Source organism: Hoplias malabaricus, chromosome 2 (genome assembly GCF_029633855.1).
Source record: "Hoplias malabaricus isolate fHopMal1 chromosome 2, fHopMal1.hap1, whole genome shotgun sequence".
Classification (NCBI taxonomy): domain Eukaryota; kingdom Metazoa; phylum Chordata; class Actinopteri; order Characiformes; family Erythrinidae; genus Hoplias; species Hoplias malabaricus.
Window position 1 is genome coordinate 54,867,018 of NC_089801.1, and position 15,162 is coordinate 54,882,179.

Here is a 15,162-nt window from a genome sequence, read left to right on the forward strand (position 1 = left end):
CAGGTACCATTAAGGTATGATTAGTTTTAGATCACAAACGTTACTCTAGCTCATCCCAAAGGTACCGAATGGTGCTCCAGAGTGCACTGCTGATCACAGCAATCACATTGCAGAGTTGTACTGATTCAAGTGCATTAGACACTGTACTAGGTTTTCATGTCTGGGTCATTGCTAGGGTATAAATGATTTGAAAAATGTCCAGAGTTTTTTTTCCCTGAGGTCACTGACCATAGATGGTGGGGCAGAGGATAGTTGACACAAATTTTACATGGCAGCAGATGACCATGAGGCTCTGACTGTACACCAGCAATGGGAGCGCTTTGAGAAATGACTCAGTGTGAATTAGGTCCTTATGAGCACCCTCTGGTGGCAGAAATGCGCTCCAGCACCAAGCTGGTGCAGCTGCCAAAGGACCACTTAAATAAGTGACTTATCAGGTCCAATCTGCTCTACCTGCTTTTAAGAATGCCCTAAACCAAACAGACTCCTCTGTCCTTTTCTCAGGCTCATACATATAGATCCAGAGAGCAGTGTACAGTGGGTTTCATCCATACAGCCATTTACTTCTCAACAACCTGCCCGTTGCTTACAGCAGGAGTCGCCTAAACTCCTATTGAACAGTTGGTGTAAGTGTGCATATGAATAGAAAGAGAGTGGAGGGGAAAAGTGGCAGAAAGATTTCTGAAGGTTTGAGACATTTCCCACTGGAAAGTGCCCAGAGCAGAATTAGAGGGAAGCCTTGATCAGCTTTGGCTCCACAGAACTCAGCATATTCCTGAGCTGGCTTTCTTTGCCGAGCCGAATTTACAGGACTTTGTGTTTCCATGTGTTTCAGCAGAAGCAGGGCTTCATGGGAACACTGAGCTGCCAGTTCAATCTTGCTGGCTTTGCCAGAGCCAAGTTAGCTGAGGACTGACAGCATTTGTTCTTTATCAGGTCAGCGATGCAGAGGTTATCACTGTGTAACCTCGTGCAGCCCTTCAGTCTCCAGAGTACACAAGGTTTATCGGGCAGGAGTAGGAGATGTAGGATGGTGAGAAGGAGACTGCTCCAAAAGAGCTGAGCCCTGAAGGGATTGCAAATCTTAAGGCAGCTGAGTTTGATATAGTTTTAATCTTAGTCTTTTGACTAAAATTTGAAATAGTTTTAGACTCATTTTAGTCATTTAATAAGTGGTAATTTAGTCTAGTTTTAGTCGATAAAAGCTTTGTGTCTAAACTATAGCCTTTACTTGTAAAAACAAAATTATGCAAGAAATATGACCAATATTTATTTCTACTACGTTCTGAATTATTTAACATTTTAAATTAAACTCTGACTCATTGTCCAACAGTTGCTCCTAGACTCTTGAAGAAACGATTCTCCAGGAGTCGACTCCTTTTCACCATTTCACCTGTCCGCACTCATTGGAAGCAGACGGAGCATTTTCTTGTTTTTATTTACTTGTGATTTTCTGTTTTCAGATCAGAAATAATGGGTCATTTCACATTAGTCTTTAACTGATTATATTTATTTGGTTATAATCTAGTTTTTTTGTGAAGAATCAGTCTGTTAATGAATAGCTTTCACTGACAAAATTAACACAAACATAGCATATGGTGTGCCTTTCCTTGGAATTGATCTCCAGTCTACTCTGGTGAAGCTATACCAGTCGCTCAGCAGAGTTAACAAAATAAGTCATGGGTCTGTCCATGTGTCACGTCAAGTCGCGCCCTAACAATAGGTGGCATGCTGTGAAAATTTTGACGTCCAGCGGTGGAGACAAGCTCTTCTGATTTAGAGAAGCTCAGACTTGAGCTGTGTCAGCTCCTGTCTCCGTCACCTTGAGAACCATGCGGCACTCTTAAGACACTCGAGTCTCTTTGACTCGACTTTTAAACCGACCTGCACTGCAGTCTCCCTCAGACTAGGATTTGACCAACAGCCCAACCCTGCAGATGTACAGACCATAAAAAAGCAGCTGGCTTTGGATCCAGTGCAGCAGACCGGGATGTCTCGGAAACACTTGAGGGCTGTGTGCAAAATGACTCAAAGAGCAAAGGACATGAGGCTCAAACCACTGAACTTCAACCAACGGACCTCAGACAGTCACATTCCTGCATCTTGAACCTGTTACTGAGCTCTTCTGAAGTCCTCATCTGTCTGGGCTTAAGATCTCCAAGAATGTGTTCTGAGATTTGGCCATTCAACACCTTGACTCGGGCACCGAGAAGTTATTGCATACTCATGCCAGGTCTAGTCTGCAGCCGAGCAAAGTTAAAAATGCTTTGACAGTGGTCTGATGCGTCTCTGAACTTGTGTGATTACTCCAGAAGAGTCATCGGGACCTTCCTTATAATCCAAGTATGTCAAACCACATAGGACCCACAACCCCCAGCTGAAGTTCTACTCACCTTCCACATGGTTAAAATTCCATCATCCACACACACAGCGAAATAGGGAGAATAAGGCGAAGTGCGACTGCGCTCAGGTTCACCCAGTGCTCTGAGCTGCGCTCGCTCTTTCTCACTCTCTGCGCAACACTCAGAGAAGTTGGAGAGCAGGCACGTTGGAGTCTGCCTGTGTCATTGTCTCTCGCGACTCCGCTCCCCCTGCAGCCACTCCTCCTTCACCCTGCTGAGGGCAGAACAGGAGGAGTGCTCCGGAGCATCGGTCCGCCTCTGGATCACTCTGCCCTTCCCCTGTGTCCCAGCGGTGGGCAGGGCTTGCAGAGGAAGACCAATGGAGAGGCAGAAGGGAGGAGTTATTCAAGTGATCAGGGTCTGCCAGGCTGTTAGAGGACTCTTGCAGGATTTATGTCTCTCACATCTCCGGGCAAGATTTTTTCCTCTTTCTCATGTTTGACCTCTCTTTCTGTCATTCTCTCTCTCTCTCTCTCTCTCTCTCTCTCTCTGTCTCTCTCTCTTCATCTCTCCATCTCACTCCATTTCTCTTTCTTCTACTCCATCTCTCTCTCTCTCTCTGTCTCTCCCTCTCTCTCTCTCTCTCTCTCTCTCTTTCTCTCTCTCTCTCTCTCTCTCTCTCTCACACACACTCCATCTCTCCATCCCACTCCATTTCTGTTTCTCCCACTCCATCTCTCCATCTCTCTCTCTCTCTCTCTCTCCATCTCACTCCATTTCTCTCTTTCTCCCACTCCATCTCTCTCTCTATATATATATATCTCTCTCTCTCACTTTCTCTCTTCATCTCACTCCATTTCTCTCTTTCTCCCGCTCCATCTCCCCATCTCTCTCTCTCTCTCTCTCTCTCTCTCTCTCTCCCTTCATATCTCTCTCTTTTTCCAACTCCATCTTTCCATCTCTTTCTCTGTCTCTCACTCTTTCTCTTTTTCTCCCACTCCATCTCTCTCTTTCTCTCAATCCATCTCTTCATTTCTTTTTTCTCCCACACATCTCTGTCTCCCTCCCTCCTTCTCTCTTAATCTCTCCTTTTCCCCTCCCACTCCATCTCTCTCTCTCCCTCTCACTCTTTCTCTCTCTCTCCTCTTGTTCCATCTCTCCCTTTCTCTCTCTAAGTCCATCTCTGCATTTATCTCTGTCTCTCTCTCTCACTGTATTTCTCTCCCCCTCCTTCCCTCCTTTTATCTGTATTACTCTCTCCCTCTTCCTTTCTCTCATTGTCTGTCTCTCTCTCACTCATCTGATCTGAGATTGTCTCATCTGTCACCTTCAATTTACTCTCCTCTTCATTTTCTGGGTTCTGTAAACAAGCCTCAGTTTGTCAGCTTAATCACACTGCTGTGCCCTTTATAAACACTCATTTGAATGGGGGAGGGGGGAGGGGGGCAACAAGTGGGAAACGAAGACCTGTTTCATAAACAAACTTCAACAGTTTTCTCTCTCTCCAAATGCCACGAGTCAAAGCCAATACCCTCAGAACAGGTTTTATGCACAGGGCAAAGCAGAGACCTGCGTTTGGAAACAAGTGGAGTATTCAGCCAGCCTCAATCCAGTGATTATGTTTAACCAACACGCCATCCCTGTATGTCATCACAACCTGCATATCTCTCCCAGCTGCTCAAGAAGACACGGCGACACACGTAGTCCCCCAGCACCGCAGCACAGCTAAGTCAGTTTTTATTAGCTACCACTAAGTGATGTTTTAGTCAATAGCAGGATCAGTGAGTGGCTCGCTCATTCCTCAGCCAGCCACTCCTCAGAGAAGACGAAAGGAATGTTACGGGTCACTAATGGGTCACCGCGGCCTGATGTTGCCCTTGATCCAGAAGGCCAAAGACCACCAAAACGCCTCATAACTGATACCACATGGCGCTTTAACACCCGTTTGCTCAGTTGGCTTATGCTGAGACTCTCTGGCTGCCAGCTGTGCTTGTTGAGAACGGATTGCGGGTGAAAAATAATCTCTCTGGTGTCATAATAGACCGGTATCTAATACACAACAATTCGAACTGGGATGTATATGAAAAGAATTGGATAAATAAACAACACTGGGGGAATTCTAGTGAACCCGCAGTCAGCTTTCCGATGTGCCGCATCCAGAGATTTTTCAAGATGACATCAGCATATTCCCAGCAAGGATTTATTCTTTAAGGAATCACTCAGCAGTGCGTTATTCCTCCATTTGTCATCCCCAGTATACACCAAGAGAGCAGGCATTGCTTTAGTGCCCAAGCAGCAAATAAACAATTAATCCTTATAGACTCTGACAAGTGTACACTGACTAGTGCATGGCTCAACTTCACCCATTAATACTCTATAATACATAAGCACTTATTAAACAAGGCTGAACCACAAAGTGATAAGTCTGAAAAATGCAGAAAACAAGTCATGTAGTAATTTTGCTTATTAACAGGCAATGTTTGGGTTTTTAATCAAAAAGACATTTTTAAAATTTATTTTTTATATAACATTCTAAGGATATTGCCATTTTCTAGCTCTCCACTGGGAAAAAGCTCCAGTGTTTGTGCATAGCCCTAGCTTGGTAAATGGGGGGAAAATAAGGGTGGCGCTATGCTTCACTGAGCTTGCTGAGCCACGAGAAACAGCATCTGGAGGCATTTGGACGGTGGAGAGTCCTTGACTTGTTGAAACATATGAAAAGATATGAGGATGATCTATTTTTGCTCCATAATTTTGACTTATTCTTGCTGTTTCCAATTATTTAAGATGGAATTGACTCCAAGTAAACATGTATGGTCCTACAAAACTAAACAAGTAACAAATAAGTTTCTATGGTAATTCAAACAGTAAATAATAACTTCAGCTACATACATGCTACAGTCCTAATTCATACTCAAACACACTGTCCATCTTAAAAGACATGAAGCTTCTGAATGAAAACAAATGGGAGTTTGTTTTATGGTGAAAACAGTAGTATTCCTGAATCATCTACATTTTTGGGGCAAAAAATTAGTCTCTGAAAAATATGCCTTCTGTCTCTTTCCTCTGTGGGATCAAATCCAGCTTTGGATTTTGAAGGTTTTTTTGGAAGGTAAAAAACTGCTTTTAGCTTTTCCGGAATGCCTGGAATTTCAGGGTCTTTGCCTCTTTTCTCTTGGCAAACCCCATAAAGCCACAAAAGCAAATCTGGTTCCACAAGATACTGGGGGCAGGTTCTCCATTCCTTGATTTAGAAGCAGATTTCTCCAATTCCAGCCTTAACCATGAACGAAAAACAACAAGACTTTCCTCAGAGCAGCACAACACGCCATCACGTTATTAGCAAAGTGCAGATCTTATCTGATTTGACTTTTAACGTCATTTAATTGGACATCCTGGTATTTCTCCAGTCGCAGTATCTTTACTGCTCCCCTCACGTGGATTCTGAGATGTTATCTGAGGGTTGAGTTGAGGTTTAAGGCGTTCAAAACCACAGAAATTGCTTGGATTTCTTCTGTAGCTGTAGGTACTGTGTTGCTGTTTACGAGAATATCGTTGGTACGTCATTTTGCATGGCTGAGTCAGGTAGAGGCTGCCTGTCTCTGCCACTCTGTTACATCTGTTCTGTAAAATCAGTCCTGAACACACTGCTTGCTTGTCTTCCTGGCCTTTGACCTCAAAAGTGAGTTCAGATGGCTAGTTAAAGAGCTGCTTTAAGTAATATAAACTGCCACAAATATACTGCACCTTTTTGAACTGGGGCCAGAACAAAGACCCAGAAGTATTCATAATTTTTCCATGCCCATCGTGATAATTATTCATATGTAGGTCATGCTTTGTCCTTCAGAAAGGCTACTTCAGTATTATGCAAACCCCAAATGACGGCAGAGCAGGAGAGGGTGTGTTAATTAAGGGTATTGTTTGATTGCTTGGCCTTGGGGCTTTTGAGGGTCACAGGGATGCACTATGTAAGCAGCCACAGGGTATGTACAGCATGTTCTTCTTGTTGATTGCTTCAGATTGCTTTGTCCAATGCAGTGTTCCATTTTTGGCTCATCTAGATAATGTTACAGCGGCTAGGTTAGAGCTGAGGTAATCACAAACAACCTTGTAAATGTCAGATTTCACTTCTTTTTTCTGCTGTACCAGAGAGTGGAAGCCTCAGTACCAGTCTGCTGTACAAGTTAAAGAACATATTTGTGCCATAATCCATAACAGTTTTAATTATTTAAGTTGTATTTATTACATACACCATGTCAAACTCAGGCTTATCATTTTGTTTTCTGTGTAAGAAAGTTGAAAGAAATTATTTCCACTTTCATTATTTCAGGGTCGCAGTGGATTGAACCCACAACCCTAGAACAAAGACATTGACACTACCAGGGAAAAAATAAATAAATAAATATATGTGTATATATGGCACTTAACAGAAGCATCTGTTGTTAGGAGTCTTGCCCAAGGCCTGTCATGCCGTTCCCTGTGTTTAAATCTAATTTCACAATTAATGATTTTTTCCATAGTCAATTAATCAGTTCATTATAATATTGGAAAGGGGTCCAATTGAAACATTGAAAATTGCTGCTCTTCACACATTATTTGCAAAGTTTTCATCTAAACATAAAAACACATGCCTTCTCCCTCTTTTTCTACAATGTTCTATTAAAACTGGAAACAAAAGGTGTGTTATCAAAGTCGTAGCAGCATATTTTTCAGCACTATTAATGAAGCAAAGCTGAATGAATTATTGTTTGTATGGTCTGCAACACCATAATTAAGCTTGACATTACCAAGCACGCAGAAAGAGCCTCAGCATAACAAAAATGCAGCGTGGGAACATGAGACCAGCACTTTTCAGAAGATAAGATTTTACTCAAAATTCAGTTGTGAGCACAGGAACCGGAAAGCGTGGTGTAGTCTTGATGTTTGGATCAAATATTCTGACACAGCTCATCTCTTAAGAAAGAGTCACTTGAGAGAACTGCTTAAGTACTAAAAAACGTATTTTTTGTTTTGTGTCTGAGAAATGGTTTTGTGCAGATTGGAGGATTATGTTTTCCACCTTTCTTTTGTAATCATTATAACTGGTAAAGACATTTTGATGGAGGTTTAATTAGTTACCATGATGAGCCTATTCGTTTATAACAACATGTCTCCTGAACTCAGCAGTTTTCTAACTCGTCTGGACCCTGCTACTCCTTGAATTGCAATTGGATAACTCAACACGCTTGGAGGAGAGCACTGACTGTCCAAACCTACCTCAGGTAACGGGGGGTCCACACTGCTCACCAATGTCCAGAATGATTTGGGGATTTTTTTATTTTTATAGGCTGTACACAGTGCTATTTTTGCTTTCTGTTAAGTAACATTAAAAGGGGTATGTAGGGCGTGTCAAGCCAACTAATCAATAAGAAATTTCATTGCCGATTCTTATCTTATTATCAGTGCTTTTATTTTATCCAGTTTGTTGTTACAGCTCTAGGTTTAACTAAACCAACAGCATTCATATCCACAAGGTCACCTTTTCCCATTGCCATTTACTCGTATCACACGGAGTTGTAGGTTGTATCTGCTTTGTCATAAAAATTTCCTCCTCCATCCACTCCATCATCCACACTGTGTATTGTGTTTTCAGATCTCTCTCTAGAGACTCCATTCACCTTGACCCCCTCATTCCCCAGTATTACATCGCAGCAGTGCAGTCATAGATCTCCTCTCTATGCACATCATTGCCTCCTGAACAAACCTTGTACCTCCATTTTGGGCATATATCATTTGGCATCTACACTGGGTCAAACCTCCAAAACACTTCACCTAAAATCTCATTGCATTGTGTGTTCAGAGTTTGGAAGCAGTCAGTCAATTTTACTGAACAATATGCACCAAAGTGATTATTTATTACTATGACATTTCATTTATGTGAATTACATCTTACATGAGATGAAGAATCTAACTGTTTTCTAGTGCTTGTTTATGTTCCATAGAGTGGGTTCCCCATATGGGAGCATCCATGTTTGTTTAATACAGGACCTGTGATGCATCCAGGCCACTTGTCGTGAGTGTAAATACTGTTTCATAGCATAAAGAATCATTTGAGGAACTGGCTCTTTGCATCATTAACAACACCTTTTCCTTCATCTATATAGCTACATTTTCGAAGACACATGCCATTTCGACAGCAGTAATATACTGATAAGTATCCTACAGAGATACAAAGTAAAGCTTAGACAGAACAGCAATTAATTACTGCTAAATCACTGGAATTCAGAAGCTGGAATACAAAGATGACACCTGCCAGATTGCCTCAGTTTGTTCCCATTAAAATTCACTGCATTTCTTACTTTTCAAACAGAGCTGCAGCAGTCCAAGAGGAGTTCCAATGCCGTGATAAAACACGCAGTTCAGTTAATCCTCTCCAACTGAGAGGATCATCAGGGCCATATTAGTGTGCTGCCTTTCAGTTCTGCATTATGCACAATTCACACATAATGCAGTGTGACTGGCACCGAGGTGATTAGGCCTCTAATGATATTTAACAAGTGTGAGCGGAGCTTCTACATCCAGCAAACGTCAGAGTGGGACTCGAGTTTAGGGTTGAAGGATGGCTTTTCATCATCATTTATTTCACAACACAATTGCTGTCTTGGAGATTTGTCGGTTAATGCTGATTTTATGGGACTGTGTGGAGCTGTGGATATTACAGTGCCATTCTAAATGATAGAGCTCTATAGTCCACACACATACTCATTATTGTTTGTGATAATGAAAATTATTTTCTGTGCGTCATTGTGGACACAGGTTCAGATGACCTCACACGGAACACCTACCTTATATAGACACTATTTTTCATTTTTAATCAGCTCTACTGACCATACAGGAGCATGGTAGGTGTTCCTAATCCAGTGATCCTTCAGTGTATAATTTCCTAGAAATCAGGACATGAAAGAATGTGATTTAGACTATCTGCACTTCAGCTTGGGGTCATCATGCCCAATGCCAAGCGTCAGCTTGAACTCTTTCTCTGGAATGATGGAGCTCTAGTAATCAGAGACTGGAGGTGCTAGAGCGGCTTTCTTGTACTCCAATCCTGTCTCGACACTGACAACATACAACACACAACATTTAAAAACTGAGATCAGTTGATCTCCAAGCTATTATTAAATAACGTTAAAAAGCCAGGTGATGTAACATTACTGGAATGTGTTATCCAACACTTCCCACACATGCTGGAAAGGATTGAGATCTGGGAATTTTGAGCCCTTTAATTCTAATGAAACCAATCTTGAAAGGTTTTTTAGTGTGTTGGGGCACATTATTTTTTTGAGACATCCCACTGAGGTCAGGGAATACTGTGGCCATGAAGGGCTATACTTGGTTTGTTACCAAAACCAAGTTAGGTAGGTGATACACAGCAAGTTCACCAGTGTTAAATCAACACTACTAGTGTTAAATTAACACAGTTAGTGTGATAATTGAACACTCTTAGTGTTAAGTTAACACTAATAGTGTTGATTTAACACTGGAGAATTTGCTGTGTACATGTCAAAATAATGTCCACATAAAGGCTCTGTGCATCATACTGTCTCTGCCAGCTTGCTTTCCTCCCATAGAGCTTCCTGCTGTCCATATAATGTATTAAAATTATCATTATTTTTAAATCCTTGGGCCTATTATAAATGCTTTCAGTGGTTGGCCTGGGTCAGCATGGGTACTCTGACCACTCTGCGGCAACACAGCCCCATACTCAACAAACTGCAAAAGACTGCTCTGACACCTATCAAACATATAAACTTTTTTTTCTGCAGCTTGTGCTACAGCTGGGCTCCCAGCTGGTCTAGTCATCACTCCACTTTGGACATCCATGACCCTCTCGCCAGTTCACCAGTTGTCCTTACATGGACCACTTTTAGAGTTGGATTGTATCCAGGTTTTGATACCATTGTTAAGTGAAGGGTTTTTGATGTGTTTGCGCTTTGCTGCAAAGTTCAGCTCATTGCATGCTGACATGTCCGTTGATGATAAAAACTCGTGCCTGAGAGATCGAAGTCCAGCGACTGGTGTAGGAATGATTGAAGAGTAGAAGAAAATAAACCAATAAATGATAAAAGATAAATCAGCCAAAATGACTAAAGACCACAGCACAGACCATGTTCCAACAAGCTGATGCTTAAATCAGACACATCATAAACACATAATATCGTCTTTGGAGTATTTTGTCTGTTTACAGTTCCCTTTCTCTCCCCTTTAAGCCAAAATTGTCGCTAAACTCCCAACTGCGGTGGGCTACTAGGCTTTTTTTTCCCTCTACTCATTTTCAGAACATGACATCACCAGTCGTCAGTGAGCTCCCACCATGCCCCCCTCCTTTTGGCTTTCTTAAATGCACATGGATCACCTCACTTTGATTTGTACTTCACTTGTAACAGAAATTTGACACATCTGACATGTCACAGTTTTGATATACTGTCCTTATTTTTAGATACCGTCCGCATTTTTAAATACCACTGTATACAGTATTAGCATTTTACCACTCAACTGTAGTTGTTGCAGCTGTACTCCGTAAGCACAGCACAAGACCTGCTGCTTTTGGAGATGCTCTGATGTGGCAGTCTAAGTATCACCATTTGGAATGTGTCTGTTTCATGCAGACTCTTACACTTGCCTGTTTTTCCTGCTTACAACAGGAACAGGAAAAGCAACGCTACAGAGTACTTTCCCTTAAAGCTACAGCTTCAAAGTCATTGTGATGCTTCACTGGCCTGTAATAGGGAGAACAGAGCCTCTGTTGTTACACTGGATTCAGCACTGCAGAAACAACACTTACTACATGTACGTTTTGAAGGAGGGTAGACCTTACAGCCACCCCCACTAACTTGATTTCAGGACAGTACTGTAAAAGTGAATGCTGCAACTGTGGGGGAGCCCAGGAGCAAAAAATACCAAATCTTACCTAGTGTTCTTCTAACTTCAGGAGCTGAATGTTCACATGTTGTCTAATATATCCCAGACCTTGAGAGGTGCCACTGTAACAAACTATTTGTTTTATTTATGCCACTTTTCAGTGGTTTTTAATGTTGAATTTGACAGATATTTTCACATAAAATATGCTTTTGTAGTGTTTCTTTGGTTAATTTAGGTTGTATAAAGTGAGCATTCTTAAAATTTCACATTCAATCCCTACAGTTTTTTTGGCTACAGTGCATTCAAAAGAAATCATGAGGTGCCTTTTATTTCTGTCTAAGGTTTAAAATGTTATATTCAAGTATTTGTATCTGCTGGAACACAGTTTGTGTGTATATTTGAGCTTGTCATCACTGGTCAGTTTCTGGCCACAGTGATACATTCTTGGCTGGATGGATCTGGGTGGAGGCTTGTTCTCTAGCAGTGATACTGACGTGTAAAACCAAAACAATGCTGGGTGGAGCTGAGGAAAAGGCCAGAGTCTATGTTTCTAATAAAGTGGATCAGGGTAGTATTACAGTTTAATTCAATTTTATTTCTTTATTTATTTATAATTTTTTTTAACATATCAGCAAAACTGGTCATCCAGCATCCCCCCTCCTCAACAGTGGGTTAATAATATCTGTCTAAAAGGGAAACTTTGCCCTAGATCTTGAAATATGGTTCAGATCTGCTGGCGCTGAGTCACTAGTTTACACATTGAAGGATCATAAAATTAGGAACACGTACCTTGTATCTACACTCATTGTATATTTTATACAATATCGTACAGGAGCATTTTGCCTTTCTGCAGTTACACACTGTGGTCCACCTGTTTCTGGGCATACTTTATCCCCATTTCACCCAGCCCTTCAATGATCAGGACCCCCACAGAGCAGGTATGGTTTGGGTAGTGGATCATTCTCCGCACTGCAGTGACACTGCTGTGGTGTAAATCCAGTGTAAACTCCCTTTTCAACTGCGATAAATGTGTGAGAGAGTAATTTAACAAGAGACATTTCTTGGAAGGAACTTAAAAGCAGCTGCATTTGAACAGGAGAAAGCCTCATTTAATGATTCCTTTTTCAGTATTAAGTTTCCAAAACTGACTGTTTATTGCTTTTTAACTTATAAATTGAGAGGAGAATACCTTTTAGGAAAGAGTAATCATAACTGCATTACTTCAGATGACTTCAGTGCTAGACAAAGGCGGTTATTTCTGAGTAATCTAGGTCAATCTGATAATGAGTGGAGCACACAAATAGGAAATAAAATATCTTCAGGATGGAGCAAAACATCAGCTAAAACTTTAGCAAAAATTGATCAAAAAGGACAAAAAGTTGCAGTCGTCCCAACCTCAGCAGAGTGGGAAGTGGCGCTGATTATTCGGAACCAGAGCAGTTTAATCAGTAACAGAGCAAGGGATTACAAAGTACAAAGCGAGTAGATAAACAGCGAGAGGATGGATCTCAGACTCGCCTGCCCTGCTGGGAGCTCTGTGATCTTATTTTCCATGCAACAAATCTGAAAATCAAATACCACACACCCTAGCATTATAATTAGGCCGTGGTGCACGGAACTACACCAGCTTTGGTTTGAGAGTGGATAGTACAGAAAAGATCAGACAGTATAATAAGCACTGTATGATCTTAGTTATACCCCAGATGAAGTGTGGTCAAGGTATTAACTTTGTTAGGACAGGAGTGAAGGTTCTGAATCATGAATAACAATGCTAATAATGAGTAACCAGATGTAATCATCCAAGCAGTTGCTTTTGTGAGCTAATGAAACTCGGTACTGATGAAGAACCATCCTAATAGTTTTGAAATACTGCTACTTTTTGACCAAGCCAATACAGCAGTAAAGTAAATATTCAGGACCTGCTTTAATATAGTGTGAGACCTCATTCACCACACGGCATCAAATACTGACTGTTTTTTCCAAGCTCAGTGGAGCAGCATCAATCTTTCCTCAAGTTTTTACCATTCTTCACTGGAAAAGCAATTAATGATTGACCTGATCCACTCTCCATACAGGTCTCCCAGAATTTAATACCAGAAGTTGGCTCTAGTTTATTTTATTTTATTTTATTTTATTTTTAATCATAACTTTGCGTACTGTTACTATGGTTACACTTTGTGACTTTAGTTTGGGAAACAAGAGAATAGAGGTTGCGGAGATTCAGTAAATAAACAAGGTGTACATAGCGATAGAAATTTAATACAGCAGCAAAATACAGTTTACTTTCATGGAATAGAGAGAGAATGAGAGAAGAGATGGTGTCTTAAGGTTCACTCAGATCAAATTTCTTTCTTCTGTCTGTAGCACTGTTAGGTCGCTGTTATGTAGCGCAACTCTCTGCTCACATTCTTTTACACACGTAAGCCAAACAGAGCTTTGTTTCTTTATTTGATCTGTTTCCATGATTAAAACATGCACAAAATGTACAAACTCTACCCTTTCTTGCTCATTGTCTGTGGTTTGTCCTCAGATTTCTGATGTGAAGGAAGCATTAAGCTGTTATGCTGTTAGCACTCCATGGCTCATGTCAGTCCATGTAAAACATGCAGACATCCCATAACTAACCTGGGTCAACTTCAACAAGTCAAAAAGTGTGCTCTTTGCCCCTGTGATTTTTTTTTTCCATTTTTCATCAGAACAACTTATATACCACTGTTTAGTCAATTGCATACTGTGTGTTACAACTGTATGCACTAATAATGAATTTATTTGCAGTTACAACCCAACTCTTCAATATATAACACAGAATTTCTTTACAGCACTAGTCATGTTCATATCTGTGCATAGCTGTTCATAGACACCCAGTGGTTTGATGCTCTTGACTGGCTCCATGGTTAAATGCTTAGGCACAAATCCACAGTAGTGTTATGCAATGATAATAAAAGCAAATTTATTATACTGCATGGTAGTCATTGCACACTGTATGATTTGGACTGTGATGCAGTTTGAGTTTTTATTTTTTGCTTTGCATTGCATTTACTTACAAACTGTGCTATAATACTCTGTCAAATCGTAACTCCTTTACACGCAGACTCACTCACTACTTGTTGAAAGACTATCCTGTATTGTACATATTTGCATTTGCTTCAAATCTTACTTAGTAGCTTTTGTACCAACCACAGACCTTGATCACTTTAATACAAAAATAACACAGGACAGCTGCACAATAATTCATTGTAATTTTAGCAACAAATGCCCTTTAAGTCCTCAGTTGAGTGTATAATCCAATTATGAAAGTCATTCCTTGCGGATAGTCAAAGGTCAGGTTGGTTAGCCTGGTGGAAATCCCAAGTAATAATAATAAAAATAATAATGGTAATATATTTGAGCAATTTTATGACCATGTAATAACACTTCTCCAAATAATGCCCCATTATGGAGAGGTCAAGAGGCTGGTTCACAGAATCATTGCGCAGAGTACCAAAAACACCCCAGCTACCATACATCTGACAGTTAAAATAGCTCCCTGAGGAGCTGTGGTAAGTGAGAAGCTATAATGTTCGAAAAAGACCAGTGCTCTCAGAACAACCTCTGCTATGCCCTTGAGCCTCACTCTTCAGAAAGTTTAGGTTTTGCCGGAGTGCAGAGAATATAATGAATGTTGTAATCTTAAGTAAGACTTGCACTCTCTCCCCACTGCTATGTCAGTTCTCCCAATTGTGGAAACCCAAGCAGTGGAGTGTTTAAGTCTCTGGCCGTTCTCAGATGTTTTCTTTTGATTAATTTCACCTTCCCACTACAGTGCTCCCTGGCCAACAACATAATGCTCCACTAATATCTAGGCAATACATTATCCCCAGCTACTGGCGAAGACAGTAGTGCAGAATGAAATATGGAGATGGTTAAGACACCGTAACATTTG

General features: G+C 40.9%; 1 protein-coding gene across 2 annotated transcripts in view; it reads right to left on the reverse strand.

The window, feature by feature from the left end:
- LOC136681726 (E3 ubiquitin-protein ligase Midline-1-like) overlaps positions 1-15,162 on the reverse strand; it is a 74,025-nt gene that overhangs the window by 45,896 nt on the left and 12,967 nt on the right. The window contains exon 1 of one of the 2 annotated variants that reach the window (XM_066658706.1): positions 2,394-2,560. The exons of the other annotated variant lie outside the window; for it this stretch is intronic. The gene's annotated coding sequence lies outside the window, so the exon portion shown is untranslated. Of the gene's footprint in view, positions 1-2,393; positions 2,561-15,162 lie in introns of those variants that run through there. 2 annotated transcript variants of the gene reach the window in all.